Source organism: Pinus tabuliformis, chromosome 6, assembly GCF_031772625.1.
Source record: "Pinus tabuliformis cultivar Carrire ecotype Pingquan chromosome 6, CPIR1, whole genome shotgun sequence".
NCBI lineage: Eukaryota > Viridiplantae > Streptophyta > Pinopsida > Pinales > Pinaceae > Pinus > Pinus tabuliformis.
The window spans coordinates 1,697,454,833-1,697,469,521 of record NC_142292.1 but is presented as its reverse complement, the minus strand read 5'-3'; the positions used below and the strand labels follow the sequence as shown (position 1 = coordinate 1,697,469,521).

Here is a 14,689-nt window from a genome sequence, read left to right as displayed (position 1 = left end):
CGGCCTGTGCAGGTTCGGCCCATAACTGCTTCTCAGTTAGCTAAATGCATTAGGAAGGGGTGTCAGATTTATGCCATCCAAGTAGGCTATGCTGATTCGAAAGATAAAACAGCCACTTTGGACAACATCCCTGTAATACAAGAATTTGCTGATGTATTTCCGGAAGAAATTCCCGGACAGCCACCTAAAAGGGATATAGACTTTACTATCGAATTAATTCCAGGGGCAGCACCGGTATCCCGAGCCCCCTACCGAATGAGTACACCTGAGCTGACAGAGTTAAAAATGCAGTTACAGGAACTGCTGGACAAAAATTACATTCGTCCCAGTGTGTCCCCGTGGGGAGCACCAGTATTGTTTGTCAAGAAAAAAGACGACACCCTCCGAATGTGCATAGATTACCGTCAGTTGAATAAGTTAACCATCAAGAACAAGTATCCCTTACCCCGGATCGACGAACTTTTTGATCAAGTAAAGGGGGCAACAATATTTTCCAAAATCGATCTACGATCTGGTTATCACCAAATTCAGATTAAGGAAGAAGACATAGCTAAGACTGCCTTTAGAACCAGGTATGGGCATTACGAATTTGTGGTGTTACCCTTTGGGTTAACTAATGCCCCGACGACCTTTATGTGTCTAATGAATAACATATTTCATCAATATTTGGACAGATTTGTACTGATCTTTATTGATGATATACTAATATATTCTCGCACGATGGAGGAACATAAGGAGCACCTCAGGCTAGTGCTGCAAACCCTCCGGGAACACCAATTATATGCCAAATTTAGTAAATGTGACTTCTTTAAGGAGGAAATACAGTATTTGGGGCATATAATCACGAAAGAAGGAATTGCAGTGGACCCTGAGAAGATAAAGACCATCATGGAATGGCCTGTACCCAGGGATGTGGCAGACATCCGATCTTTCATGGGATTAGCCGGATATTACAGACGATTTGTAGAAGGTTTTTCTAGAGTAGCCTACCCTATCACCTCCTTGCAGAAAAAAGGAAGAACTTTTCGGTGGACCCCAGAATGTCAAAAAAGTTTTGAGCAGCTTAAGCATCTGCTCACCACTGCACCCATTTTGAATATAGCTGACCCCAATAAGGAATATGTGGTGTGCACAGATGCAAGCAAAGAGGGTGTAGGAGGCATGCTAATGCAGGAAGGGAAGGTGATTGCCTACGAGTCTAGGAAATTGAAAGAACATGAGCAGAAATATTCTGCTTATGATCTAGAATTGGCAGCCATTATTCACGCCTTAAAAATGTGGTGCCATTACCTTATGGGCAGGAAATTCTTACTCTTGACAGACCACCACAGTTTGACCAACTATTTCAGCCAGCCCACCTTAAACGCCAGGCAAGCACGGTGGGTGGATTTTCTAAGCAGTTTTGATTTTGAGATCAAACATTTGAAAGGGAAGGAGAATCGGGTGGCAGACGCGTTAAGTCGGAAATTACAGTGTTTATACGAAATTTCCTGTAGTGAATGGAAAAGCCCTTTTGAAGAAACAATTAAAAAGGCAGCAGAACAGGATTTGGTATATCAGCAAATTAAACAGCAGGTACAGCAGCTGACCAGCCAAGGAAATCAGTCAAGTTACTCAGTAAATGATACTGGACTGCTGTGTTACAAAAAAAGGTTGTATGTACCCAATCAAAACAGCATTAAAAACTTACTGCTGGATGAATTTCATAAAAGCCACTATGTCGGTCACCCAGGATATCAGAAAATGATTACCTCCCTATGGAAGGAGTACTATTGGCCAGGTATGAAAAGAGATGCAATTGAATACCTGGCCCATTGCTTGGAATGCTAGTAGATCAAGGCAGAGCATCAACACCCTGCGGGATTACTGCAACCGTTACCCATTCCAAAATGGAAATGGGAGACCATCTCCATGGACTTCATAACAGGTTTGCCCAAAACAAGGAAAAATAATGATTCCATCATGGTGGTGGTGGACAAGCTAAGTAAATTGGCACATTTTATACCCGTGCAATCAACCTATAAAGCTGTACAAATTGCCCATATCTTTATGCAGAATATATTTAAGCTGCATGGGTTACCTAAAACAATAATCTCAGACCGGGATGTGAAGTTTACTTCGGCCTTTTGGAGGACATTGTTCGGGGAATTAGGAACTCAGTTGAATTTCAGCACAGCTTATCACCCTCAAACTGACGGGCAAACTGAATGAGTGAACCAAGTGGTAGAAGACATGTTACGAGCCTATGTTATGCGACAACCAACCAAGTGGGAATACTATCTGCACCTGGTTGAATTCACATATAATAATAGCTACCATACATCCTTACAGATGAGCCCATTTGAAGTACTGTATGGGTGGAAATGTCGCACACCCGCAAGCTGGGGCGGGCAAAAAGACCAATTAATGTTGGGACTCGACATGCTTAAGGAAATGGAGGAAACAGTTAAGGAAGTGAGAGTCAATTTAAAGGCAGCCCAGGATAGACAGAAAAGTTTTGCGGACCAAAAGAGAAAGTTTAAGGAATATCAAGTCAGTGACCATGTATATGTGAGAATTCGGGCAAAGAGAAGCACGTTACAGTGGAGTGGGTGTGCCAAGTTAGCACCCTGATTTTGTGGACCCTTTCAAGTCTTAGCAAGAGTTGGGCCGGTAGCTTACCAGCTCGCCTTGCCCAGCCACATACGGGTCCACAATGTTTTTCATGTTTCCTTGTTAAATAAATACGTTTATGACCCTGTTAGACTCAATCTTGTCAGTCCTCTGTCAGAGTCAAATTCACCGAGGTTCATTTCTCGTCATTTGCAGTCATCAAATGCCATTTTGGTCAAAAAGAGTCATTTTAATTCTTGAGTCCATGGTTTTGTCTCCAGAAGTGTGAAATAACGCTTGAAGGCCAGAGGGACGATCCTAAATAACTTTCATTTCAAATTTTTTATCATCAATAACGCTCAAGAGAGATTCTTCTTCAAAACTCTATTTTGAAGAAGAAATCATTGCTTTCAAATGTGAAATTATTAAATTTCTTTCAGTTGAAGACGTTCACATACAGCCTCGCCAATGATCCTGAAAATGCCAACGACGTCTCTGTAGATGCTCACATTCTTCCTACTACACACTTGACTGCAAGCTGATGGGGAAAAAGTCTTTAAATACATCAAATCTATAGTGCCCCCTATTGCTTACATTTCTCCTCCAAGAACTCAACAACTTGCAAAACCAGCTCCAGTGATGACAGCCTTTTCCTCTTAGGGCCCAAATAGTGTTAATCCAGGCATCCTCAAGCCTGATATTGCAGCTCCAGGCTTGAACATACTAGCAGCATACTCAATGGCAGCCTTACCAACTGATCTCTTATTCGATCATTCGCATCTAGCTTTCAATGTAATATCCGACACATCTATGTCGTGCCCGCATGTTGCTGGAGTTGCAGTTTTTATTAAAGGGAGCACATCCTGATTGGAGCCCAGCAGCTATCAGATCTGCCATTATGAGTACAGCCACAAAATTGGACAACAAGAAGAAGCCAATCCAGAATGTATGAAGGCAAACAGTAGGTCCTTTTAACTATGGTGCAGGTCATGTTAATCCGAATGTGGCTGGAAATCTAGGACTAGTCTATGATCTATCACCCGAAAATCACTACAATTTTTTCTGCGCCTTAAATTATACTTCAACACAGATCAGGGCCATTATAGGAAAGGAATTCTCATGTCCAGCACGCTCATCTAAGATACATAACCTCCAACTATCCTTCCATTACAGTCGCAGAATTGCAGGGAACCGCGATTGTGAAGAGAACGCTGGAAAATGTGGCAGAGGGACATGTGACTTATAAAGCGGAGGTGACGGGTCCTCCTGGAGTTTTGGTGTCGGTGAAACCCACAGAACTTGAGTTTTCCAAGAAAGGGGATAAGAAATCTTTTACTATAACATTCCCTGCAAAATTTGATACAAAGTTTCATCATTCAAATTCAAAAGTCCGAGGAAACATTACAAAAACGGGTTTGAGAAGAGAAAAATCAAAATCCATGGCTATATGAGAGATTTTCCATTTTTGAGAAATTCATTTGCATGCCAAGAAAGTGCAAGAGCAAAACAATGTGTGGAAGAGGCCGATTGTGTGACTTGGAGGCAGCGCGGCGCATATAACAGGTGGCATGACGCACGTAGAGAGCGCGGCGCACTGGGAGTTTTCACCCAGTGTAAATTATAATGGGCGCGGCGCATATGAAGAGCGCGGCGCACTAGGTTCTTAGCGCGACGCATATAGCCTCAAGCCAGAAAATTGCTTGAAATTGCACCAATTCGCTCATACCTTGCATGAATTCGCGAGATATTTGATCAAAATGCACACTCGGCATATGATGATGCACCTTTGGGCCCTGATGCTTATCAAGAATATGAAGCATTGCTATTGCAGGATTACCAAGAGCTTGTTTTTAAATCTGACTTTGCCCAAAGATTTGCAGAAACAAATGACGCTGGAAGCTCAGTACAAAACAGGCATTACGGGAAAGCATTGTTGTCAAGGAAGAGGATAGGTTGTGGCCAACTTCAAGTGAAGCCACAATTTCTGGTCTTGAAGACAATTCCCCTGGATAGGGCTTAGATGATCTCAGTTCTACAATGACAAAGGAAGAGTCTTGGAAATAGATAAAAGTATCAGTGAAACACTTTCCTATGGTCTTTTGCCCACTTCCACCCAGATTCTTTATTTTTCCATCAGAGAGTGCCATTGCAGAATCACGCCTATCTGACAAGTTTCAAAATTCTTTGAGCCCAGGGTTTCCAGTGATTAGTATGGAATTGACTTCTGATGGGGATGATATTCCACCAGGAGCAACTCTAATTGCACACTCTCTTCATCATCTTGCTGGTCAGATGGATCTTAAAATGGAGATTTTTACTCTGGGCCCACTGTCTTAAAGCTATTGGAAAAGTTTTGATAGATTTATCGAGCCTTTATGATGTGGGAGGGCGTACAAAACGATCAACAGGCCTACTACTTATAGACCGCTCTCTTGATCTTGTGACACCATGTTGTCATGGTGATTCACTGGTTGATCGAATGTTCTCAGCATTGCTTAGGAGGGACAGAAGCATATTCACTCCACAATCAACAAATAATGGTGCAACCAACACAGTTAGCTCATCTTCTTTGTGGCATTGTACAACCGATTTTAGAATTCCACTAGAGAGCATTTTCGAGCCAGGAAATTCTATGAACAATAGGGGCCATTTCTCTAATGAGGGTCTGACTGCATTTTTATCAGGTTGGAAGGGGAGTTCTGGTTTGCTAACTTCAGGTGTGCATGATGATAAGAGTAGAAATCTTCTCCTAGAGAAAGGGTGCAGTCAGCTAGATCCAATATATGGGTCACTTGCTTTTTCTGGAAGTTGTAACGATGTGCGCTGTTTAGAAGCATTACTTGAAGAGACAAACAAAGGATGGGACGCTGCTTATAAAGAAATGGATCCAAGAAGCAATCCATCAAGAAAAAGTTAGTATAAGAAGTCGCCTTGGTGCTGTTACAGCATCTGATTTGCGTTCCTTCATAAATTCCTTAGCCTCAAACCCAGCCAGCATCATGAGGAATAGAGGGATCATCCAACTAGAAAAAGCTGCTGAAGTGGCCCTGAGTGAGCCATGGAGTACATGTTGGGAGGATTTTGCGAAGTACAGAGAGGATGTTGATGCTAAGTGCTAGATATACAAACCAAAGTCTCTCTAGTCAAATACAAGATCTTAGTAATCGAAGTGTTATATGGAGAACCCAAAATCAAGGCAAGGGTCATGAACCACCTCCTGGTCTTCTTTCAATCCAAGATGCCATAATCCTTTCAATTGTTGGGTATTCTTTAGCTGGGGAAAGTTTCAGAAGTTCTGGCTCTGGAGGTCCATTCTCATGGGAAGAGGAAACATTCTTTGAAAGAAGCAATTGTAGATGCGATTCTTGAATGTTATCCAAGTATCAACATTGGTTTCCTTCATGGTTTAGAGGTGGCATTAGAATGACACTGGCAAAACTTACAGTCAAAGAATCTCAATGAAGCGCAAACAGAGCAATCATGTGAAAGTCGAAGGTCATAGTTCCATTGATTTTGGTGATCAGTGGGGCAGCTGAGAGGGTGAGTCCAGTACTCAATGTAGCTGCCTGCATTGGCATTCACCAGATGACCCATGCGCTCAGTCTGGATTTAATTTTTGTAGGAGCTCACATCTTCGATTCTTTCTGGTATCCAGGAAAGCGTTTCATCCTCACAATGCAGAGAAAAAAAAAAAAAAAACTTCTGCGACAATTTTTTCTCACGCTCTATTAAAAAGGCCCTTCCTCAACCAGAGGTTGAAAATGCCCCATTTCTTTCCAACCCTGATACAGGTCAGCTTCAAAGGATTCTGCCCTCTTCTTACAAAGTTCCAATGGCGTCCGACCATATGATTAAGGAAAGGGCAAAAGAAAATGCCAAACTCGATCTGGACGGCCTAATCATGCACATATATAAGCTATTCGAGTTCAGGGAGGGGAAAATATCATCTTATAATCTAAAGGCAGCTCAACAATATTGGCTAACTTCTCAAAGCTTCATCAACTTAAGGAATTTGCTTTATGAGGGAACAAATTATGCTAATAATATTAGTTCAGTCAATGCCAAATCCAGTTCACTCAGTGCAAAAATCATTGTTAGCAGTATCTTGCAAAGTATGGGTTCGACAAACAATATAATTGCTGCAGGCTTTCTGGTTGTGGCAAATATATTGGAGAGAATAGAAGAGGTCCGCACCAACAGGATGGAGTGCCTAAGTCTTCTGAGAGAAATGACCAAATTAGCCAATGGCATCTCTTTGCTCCCATTGTACTGATCAAAATGTTCAACTCTGGAGGAACTGTTAGTGCATATATGTTCGCTGGTATTAAAGGAGAAATTACAGCTTGGACCGTGGATTATTACAAAACCGTAGATGTACAGGTTGAATCTCGACATTCTTATGGCAATCAAATTCATGTCGCCGATGGATTTTCTGGCAAAGTCTTCATTCAAAGGCGCGTTTATTGAAAGGTTGGTTTTCATTCAAATGACAAATGTGAGCGCACTGAAGATGAGAAATAGCAGATCGCAGTGGATTGTCCAAGGACTGTGCCAGATGTTACTTTATTTCAGCAAATAGACATACAAGAATCCCTCTCGTTGTTATATATATGCTCTTACATCTGGCATAACAAGCTACATTGCAGCTGGAAATGGCAGTTCCCTTTATTCAAGGCCGAATTTTAGTTTAAAGGCTATTTTTATTAAAAAATTAGTTTTATTCAAAAGGCCCAGGTAAATGGAAAGCGAACAGTCACAGATTGAACGCCTACAATTTAAAACAAAGACATCTGTCACAGCAGAGAAATAGGAACAGGCGGTTTATTTTTGGACTTCAGTTATGATTCAAAGTATCTACACTACAGGTGTTGCCTCTTCGTGGGCTATCAAACAGTTTTCAAGTGTAACGCTCCTTTTCTTCAGAACAGATGGTTGGCTTTTCATGTCTGTTAGCAATGATTAAATAACCCCCCACTTTGGGTCGATCCATTTTCCCACAGTAAAGTTTATTTATTGTATGAAAAATCATTTGTAAAAGGGGGCTTGTATTTTTCTGAGGAAAGTGTGGGAGGAAAAAACCTAGCGCTTCATTGTACAGATTTGACACAGAAATAATTGAATGGTACAACTTTGTTTCATGAGATGCTTGCGGTATGAATTTAGCATGTGTTTCTTCTCCTGTTTCATATGTCTCTTGTTTCTGTTTCATATTTCATTCATAATTGTTTTAAGCTGAATGCTTTTAAAGTGAGAAAGGCAGAATCCAAATCATTTCTCTGCCTTGGGAAAGTGTTCATATTTAATGTTTTTTTATGTTTGACAAGGATTCATCTTCTATGCCCTTGTCAACCTCTCAACAGTCCACCCACTCCATAGTATTTCAAATTTGATGTTAAATCTCTTGCCTATCTTGCCTCAGGAGATAATCTGTGTCTTTGATTTAACTTCTCTGTTCATGCTGTTCCTTGGTCCCATACAGCCCAGAAAACCCAGCCTAAAAATCAAATATTTCTTTCATATTTATTTACTAGCCTAAAATCATTAAAATCAGTATTCATCTTAGGTCATCTCGGGTCCTATTGGACATCTTTTGATGAGATAGACCCGGAGAGAGCCCTCTCCTGTTCTGGTAGGGCTAGCTACCAGACTGAGCTTGGTTTGATGTTGCCTTGAACCTCGCCTTCCTTCAGCCTGAGGCAGATTCGAGCGCTAACATAGTGGCGACCATACTGGGGACAAAATGGTTTACTTGTAGATTGTTTTTCCCCAGTACATATATCAAGTTTAGAATTGATTGTTGATGGTGAACAACGATCAGACATAAGAAGACGAATGAAATCATTCACCTGGCGACTCCATTCACTGAAGAATCCATGCAATCAATCCTTCATGGTGACTCCACTGCAGAGGGATCAGTAGCTTTGAGATTTCTTAAGATGGATCGGATTGCAAGAAGATACGCTCCCATGAGCCGAGATCACATCCCAGGTTTTCCAAATAAAATGCCCAAGGTAGATTGGTCAAAGAATTTGCCTGTGTTCAGAAATGTGGAAGGTAATGACACTGCTCTTCATCTGGTGAAATTTCACATTCACGTGCATAAATTAAAGATCGATTTTCCTGAAGACTGTTTGATGAAAATGTTTATGGCTACTCTGGAAGATGAAGCCCAATCTTGGTATGAAAGTTTGCCACCTGCTTCTATTTATTGCTTAAAGGATTTTCATGCAGTATTCTTTGAAAGGTACAAAGAATCATATCCATCCTTGACTTTAGTTCAGAACTGTTGTAGCCATGTTCATAGTTTTATTGAAAGCCTTGAGAAATATTATGAAGATGATAATTTCGTGGATGAAGAGATCATGGAAGCCCTGTATGAAAATCCGTTTCAGCAGCACACAGAAATCTTAGAGGATACTTATCAGCAGGTTGAAGATTTCCATATGGCTGAAAATGATGAAAGAGAAAGTTTCGTTTCAGATCTGTCCATAGAAGAAGGCAGCATGCAAGGAAGTCCAGTTCTAATTTCAGAATGTGATAATGTCAAGACAGCTATTTCAGATCCAGATTCATATCATGATGACCAAGAATACCTTGTTCTGAATCCCATAAAGAAGAACTCTGTTGTTGAGATCATCTGGCATGAAGAAAACAGAGTTACAGATCTAAATGCTCTCATCTCACCAGAACTAGATCTTCATGAGGAGGTCATCCAGTCAGCTCATGAACAGCAAGATGACCTACAGTACATTCACACCACAGAAGATCAAAACATTCAGGATTTCCATTCAGATTCTTCTTCATATGTTTCATGTGTTGAAATGTTTTTCCAAGAAGATATCTGCTCATCTACCTGTTCAGAGTTTTTTGAAGCCCAGGAGCATACTTTTACTGAAGTACATGATGAAGGAAGATCAGAATTTGAAGCAAAGGACACCTTGTTTCTTCAGCAGGAGGAAAGACTTCATGTTTTTCAGGATCCAATGGCAGATTTGTTGCAGTCAGCTGTGAAAGTGTTTATTGCAGTGTTCAGTGATGAAGGAGATCATGGTCAACTATGTTTTTGGATGCCCAGTGATCAGTTTGTATTGTTGACCAGCAGATCTGATCAGGAGAATCAAGTAAGAAGGCATCTGCTTGATTGGTTACATTGGCATTTTGATATAGTTTGATCGCATATTGCCTTGTAAGAAACACAGGTGGCCAGGTACTGCCACCCAGCTTTAAGTTTTAAGTTCAGGTCTTAGTGTTTTTTAGTACAGTTTGTCGAGTCAGTTTTTCAGTCATTTCAGATTTACAATTGAGTCGGTTTGAGTCCAGTTTCAGTCAATAAATGCGTCAAAGTCTGTGTTGGTTGTCGAAATAATGACTCCATAGCCCAATGGACGAAGGCACTGTCTGCTCACCCAAAGATCTGCAGTTCTTGGCACCTCCACGGAGCGGCAGCTGCCATCCCAATTGGAGCCAATGTTAGACTCAGTCTTGTCAGTCCTCTGTCAGAGTCAAATTCACCAAGGTTCATTTCTCGTCATTTGCAGTCATCAAATGCCATTTTGGTCAAAAAGAGTCATTTTAATTCTTGAGTCCAGGGTTTTGTCTCCAGAAGTGTGAAATAATGCTTGCAGGCCAGAGGGAGGATCCTAAATAAGTTTCATTTCAAATTTTTTATCATCAATAACGCTCAAGAGAGATTCTTCTTCAAAACTCTGTTTTGAAGAAGAAATCATTGCTTTCAAATGTGAAATTATTAAAGTTTTTTCAGTTGAAGACGTTCACATACAGCCTCGCCAATGATCTTGCAAATGCCAACGACGTCTCTGTAGATGCTCACATTCTTCCTGCTACACACTTGACTACAAGCTGATGGGGCAAAAGTCTTTAAATACATCAAATCTACAGTGCCCCCTGTTGCTTACATTTCTCCTCCAAGAACTCAACGGCTTGCAAAACCAGCTCCAGTGATGACAGCCTTTTCCTCTCAGGGCCCAAATAGTGTTAATCCAGGCATCCTCAAGCCTGATATTACAGCTCCAGGCTTGAACATACTAGCAGCATATTCAATGGCAGCCTCACCAACTGATCTCTTATTCGATCATTCGCATCTACCTTTCAATGTAATATCTGGCACATCTATGTCGTGCCCGCATGTTGCTGGTGTTGCAGTTTTTATTAAAGGGAGCACATCCTGATTGGAGCCCAGCAGCTATCAGATCTGCCATTATGAGTACAGCCACAAAATTGGACAACAAGAAGGAGCCAATCCAGAATGTATCAAGGCAAACAGCAGGTCCTTTTAACTATGGTGCAGGTCATGTTAATCCGGATGTGGCTGGAAATCCAGGACTAGTCTATGATCTATCACCCGAAAATCACTACAATTTTTTCTGCGCCTTAAATTATACTTCAACACAGATCAATGCCATTATAGGAAAGTTCTCATGTCTAGCACGCTCATCTAAGATACATAACCTCCAACTATCCTTCCATTACAGTCGTAGAATTGCAGGGAACTGCGATTGTGAAGAGAACACTGGAAAATGTGGCAGAGGGACATGTGACTTATAAAGCAGAGGTGACGGGTCCTCCTAGAGTTTTAGTGTCGGTGAAACCCACAAAACTTGAGTTTTCCAAGAAAGGGGATAAGAAATCTTTTACTATAACATTCCCTGCAAAATTTGATACAAAGTTTCATCATTCAAATTCAAAAGTCCAAGGAAACATTACAAAAAAGAGTTTGAGAAGAGAAAAATCAAAATCCATGGCTATATGAGAGATTTTCCATTTTTGAGAAATTCATTTGCATGCCAAGAAAGTGCAAGAGCAAAACAATGTGTGGAAGAGGCCGATTGTGTGACTTGGCGGCAACGCGGCGCATATAACAGGTGGCATGACACACATAGATCGCACGGCGCACTGGGAGTTTTCACCCAGTGTAAATTATAATGGGCGCGGCGCATATGAAGAGCGTGGCGCACTGGGTTCTTAGCGCGGCGCATATAGCCTCAAGCCAGAAAATTGCTTGAAATTGCACCAATTCGCTCATACCTTGCATGAATTCGCGAGATATTTGATCAAAATGCACACTCAGCATATGATGATGCACCTTTGGGCCCTGATGCTTATCAAGAATATGAAGCATTGCTATTGCAGGATTACCAAGAGCTTGTTTTGAAATCTGACTTTGCCCAAAGATTTGCAGAAACAAATGACACTGGAAGCTCAGTACAAAACAGGCATTACGGGAAAGCATTGTTGTCAAGGAAGAGGATAGGTTGTGGCCAACTTCAAGTGAAGCCACAATTTCTGGTCTTGAAGACAATTCCCCTGGATAGGGCTTAGATGATCTCAGTTCTACAATGATAAAGGAAGAGTCTTGGAAACAGATAAAAGTATTAGTGAAACACTTTCCTATGGTCTTTTTCCCACTTTCACCCAGATTCTTTGTTTTTCCATCAGAGAGTGCCATTGTAGAATCGCGCCTATCTGACAAGTTTCAAAATTCTTTGAGCCCAGGATTGCCGGCGATTAGTATGGAATTGACTTCTGATGGGGATGATATTCCACCAGGAGCAACTCTAATTGCACACTCTCTTCATCATCTTGTTGGTCAGATGGATCTTAAAATGGAGATTTTTACTCTGGGCCCACTGTCTCAAAGCTATTAGAAACGTTTTGACAGATTTATCAAGCCTTTATGATGTGGGAGGGCGTACAAAACGATCAACATGCCTACTACGACCGCTCTCTTGATCTTGTGACACCATGCTGTCATGGTGATTCACTGGTTGATCGAATGTTCTCAGCATTGCTTAGGAGGGACAGAATCATATTCACTCCACAATCAGCAGATAATGGTGCAACCAACACAGTTAGCTCATCTTCTTTGCGGCATTGTACAACCGATTTTAGAATTCCACTAGAGAGAATTTTCGGGCCAGGAAATTCTATGAACAATAGGGGCCATTTCTCTAATGAGGGTCTGACTGCATTTTTATCAGGTTGGAAGGGGAGTTCTGGTTTTCTAACTTCAGGTGTGCATGATGATAAGAGTAGAAAATTTCTCCTAGAGAAAGGGTGCAGTCAGCTAGATCCAATATATGGGTCACTTGCGTTTTCTGGAAGTTGTAACTATGTGTGCTGTTTAGAAGCATTACTTGAAGAGACGAACAAAGGATGGGATGCTGCTTATAAAGAAATGGCTCCAAGAAGCAATCCGTGAAGAAAAAGCTAGTATAAGAAGTCGCCTTGGTGTTGTTACAGCATCTGATTTGCCTTCCTTTAGAAATCCCTTAGCCTCAAACCCAGCCAGCGTCATGAGGAATAGAGGGATCATCCAACTAGCAAAAGCTGCTGAAGTGGCCTTGAGTGAGCCATGGAGTACATGCTGGGAGGCTTTTGCAAAGTGCAGAGAGGATGTTGATGCTGAGTGCTGGAGATACAAGCCAAATTCTCTCTAGTCAAATACAAGATCTTAGTAATCGAAGTGTTATATGGAGAACCCAAAATCAAGGCAAGGGTCATGAACCACCTCCTGGTCTTCTTTCAATCCGAGATGCCATAATCCTTTCAATTGTTGGGTATTCTTTAGCTGGGGCTAGTTTTAGAAGTTCTGGCTCTGGAGGTCCATTCTCATGGGAAGAGGAAACATTCTTTGAAAGAAGCAATTGTAGATGCGATTCTTGAATGTTCTCCAAGTATCAACATTGGTTTCCTTCATGGTTTAGAGGGGGCATTAGAATCACACTGGCAAAACTTACAGTCAAATAATCTTAATGAAGCCCAAATAGAGAAATCATGCGAAAGTCGAAGGTCATAGTTCCATTGATTTTGGTGATCAGTGGGGCAGCTAGGAGTGTGAGTCCAGTGCTCAATGCGGCTGCCTGCATCGGCATTCACCAGATGACCCACATGCTCAGTCTCGATTTAATTTTTGTGGGCACTCACATCTTCGATTCTTTCTAGTATCCAGGAAAGCATCTCGTCCTCACAATGCAGAGAAAAAAAAAGCTTCTGCGGCAATTTTTTCTCACGCTCTGTTAAAAAGGCCCTTCCTCAACCAGAGGTTGAAAATGCCCCATTTCTTTCCAACCCTGATACAGGTCAGCTTCAAAGGATTCTGCCCTCTTCTTACAGAGTTCCAACGGCGTCCGACCATATGATTAAGGCAGGGGCAGAAGAAAATGCCAAACTCGATCTGGACGGGCTAATCATGCACATATATAAGCTATTCGAGTTCAGGGAGGGGAAAATATCATCTTATAATCTAAAGGAAGCTCAACAATATTGGCTGACTTCTCAAAGCTTCATCAACTTAAGGAAGTTGCTTTATGAGGGAACAAATTATGCTAATAATATTAGTTCAGTCAGTGCCAAATCCAGTTCACTCAGTGCAAAAATCATTGTTAGCAGTATCTTGTAAAGTATGGGTTCGACAAACAATATAATTGCTGCAGGCTTTCTGGTTGTGAAAAATATATTGGAGAGAGTAGAAGAGGTCCGCACCAACAGGATGGAGTGCCTAAGTCTTCTGAGAGAAATGACCAAATTAGCCAACGACATCTCTTTGCTCCCATTGGACTGATCAAAATGTTCAACTCTGGAGGAACTGTTAGTGCATATATGTTCGCTGGTGTTAAAGGAGAAATTGCAGCTTGGACCGTGGATTATTACAAAACCGTAGATGTACAGGTGGAATGTCGGCATTCTTATGGCAATCAAATTCATGTCGCCGATGGATTTTCTGGCAAAGTCTTCATTCAAAGGCGCGTTTATTGAAAGGTTGGTTTTCATTCAAATGACAAATGCCGAGTGCACTGAAGATGAGAAATAGCAGATCGCAGTGGATTGTCCAAGGACTGTGCCAGATGTTACTTTCTTTCAGCAAATAGACATACAAGCATCCCTCTCATTGTTATATATGCTCTTACATCTGGCATAGCAGGCTACATTGCAGCTGGAAATGGCGGTTCCCTTTATTCAAGGCGGAATTTTAGTTTAAAGGCTATTTTTATTAAAAAATTAGTTTTATTCAAAAGGCCCAGGTAAATGAAAAGCGAACAGTCACAGACTGAATGCCTACAATTTAAAACAAAGACAT

The 14,689-nt window shown here is 41.3% G+C and overlaps 2 pseudogenes; both read left to right on the top strand.

The window, feature by feature from the left end:
- Nucleotides 1–255: 255 nt before the first annotated feature.
- Nucleotides 256–6,128, top strand: LOC149265509 (sec1 family domain-containing protein MIP3-like; annotated as a pseudogene).
- A 296-nt stretch (nt 6,129–6,424) lies between these two features.
- Nucleotides 6,425–13,442, top strand: LOC149265508 (sec1 family domain-containing protein MIP3-like; annotated as a pseudogene).
- Nucleotides 13,443–14,689: the final 1,247 nt, after the last annotated feature.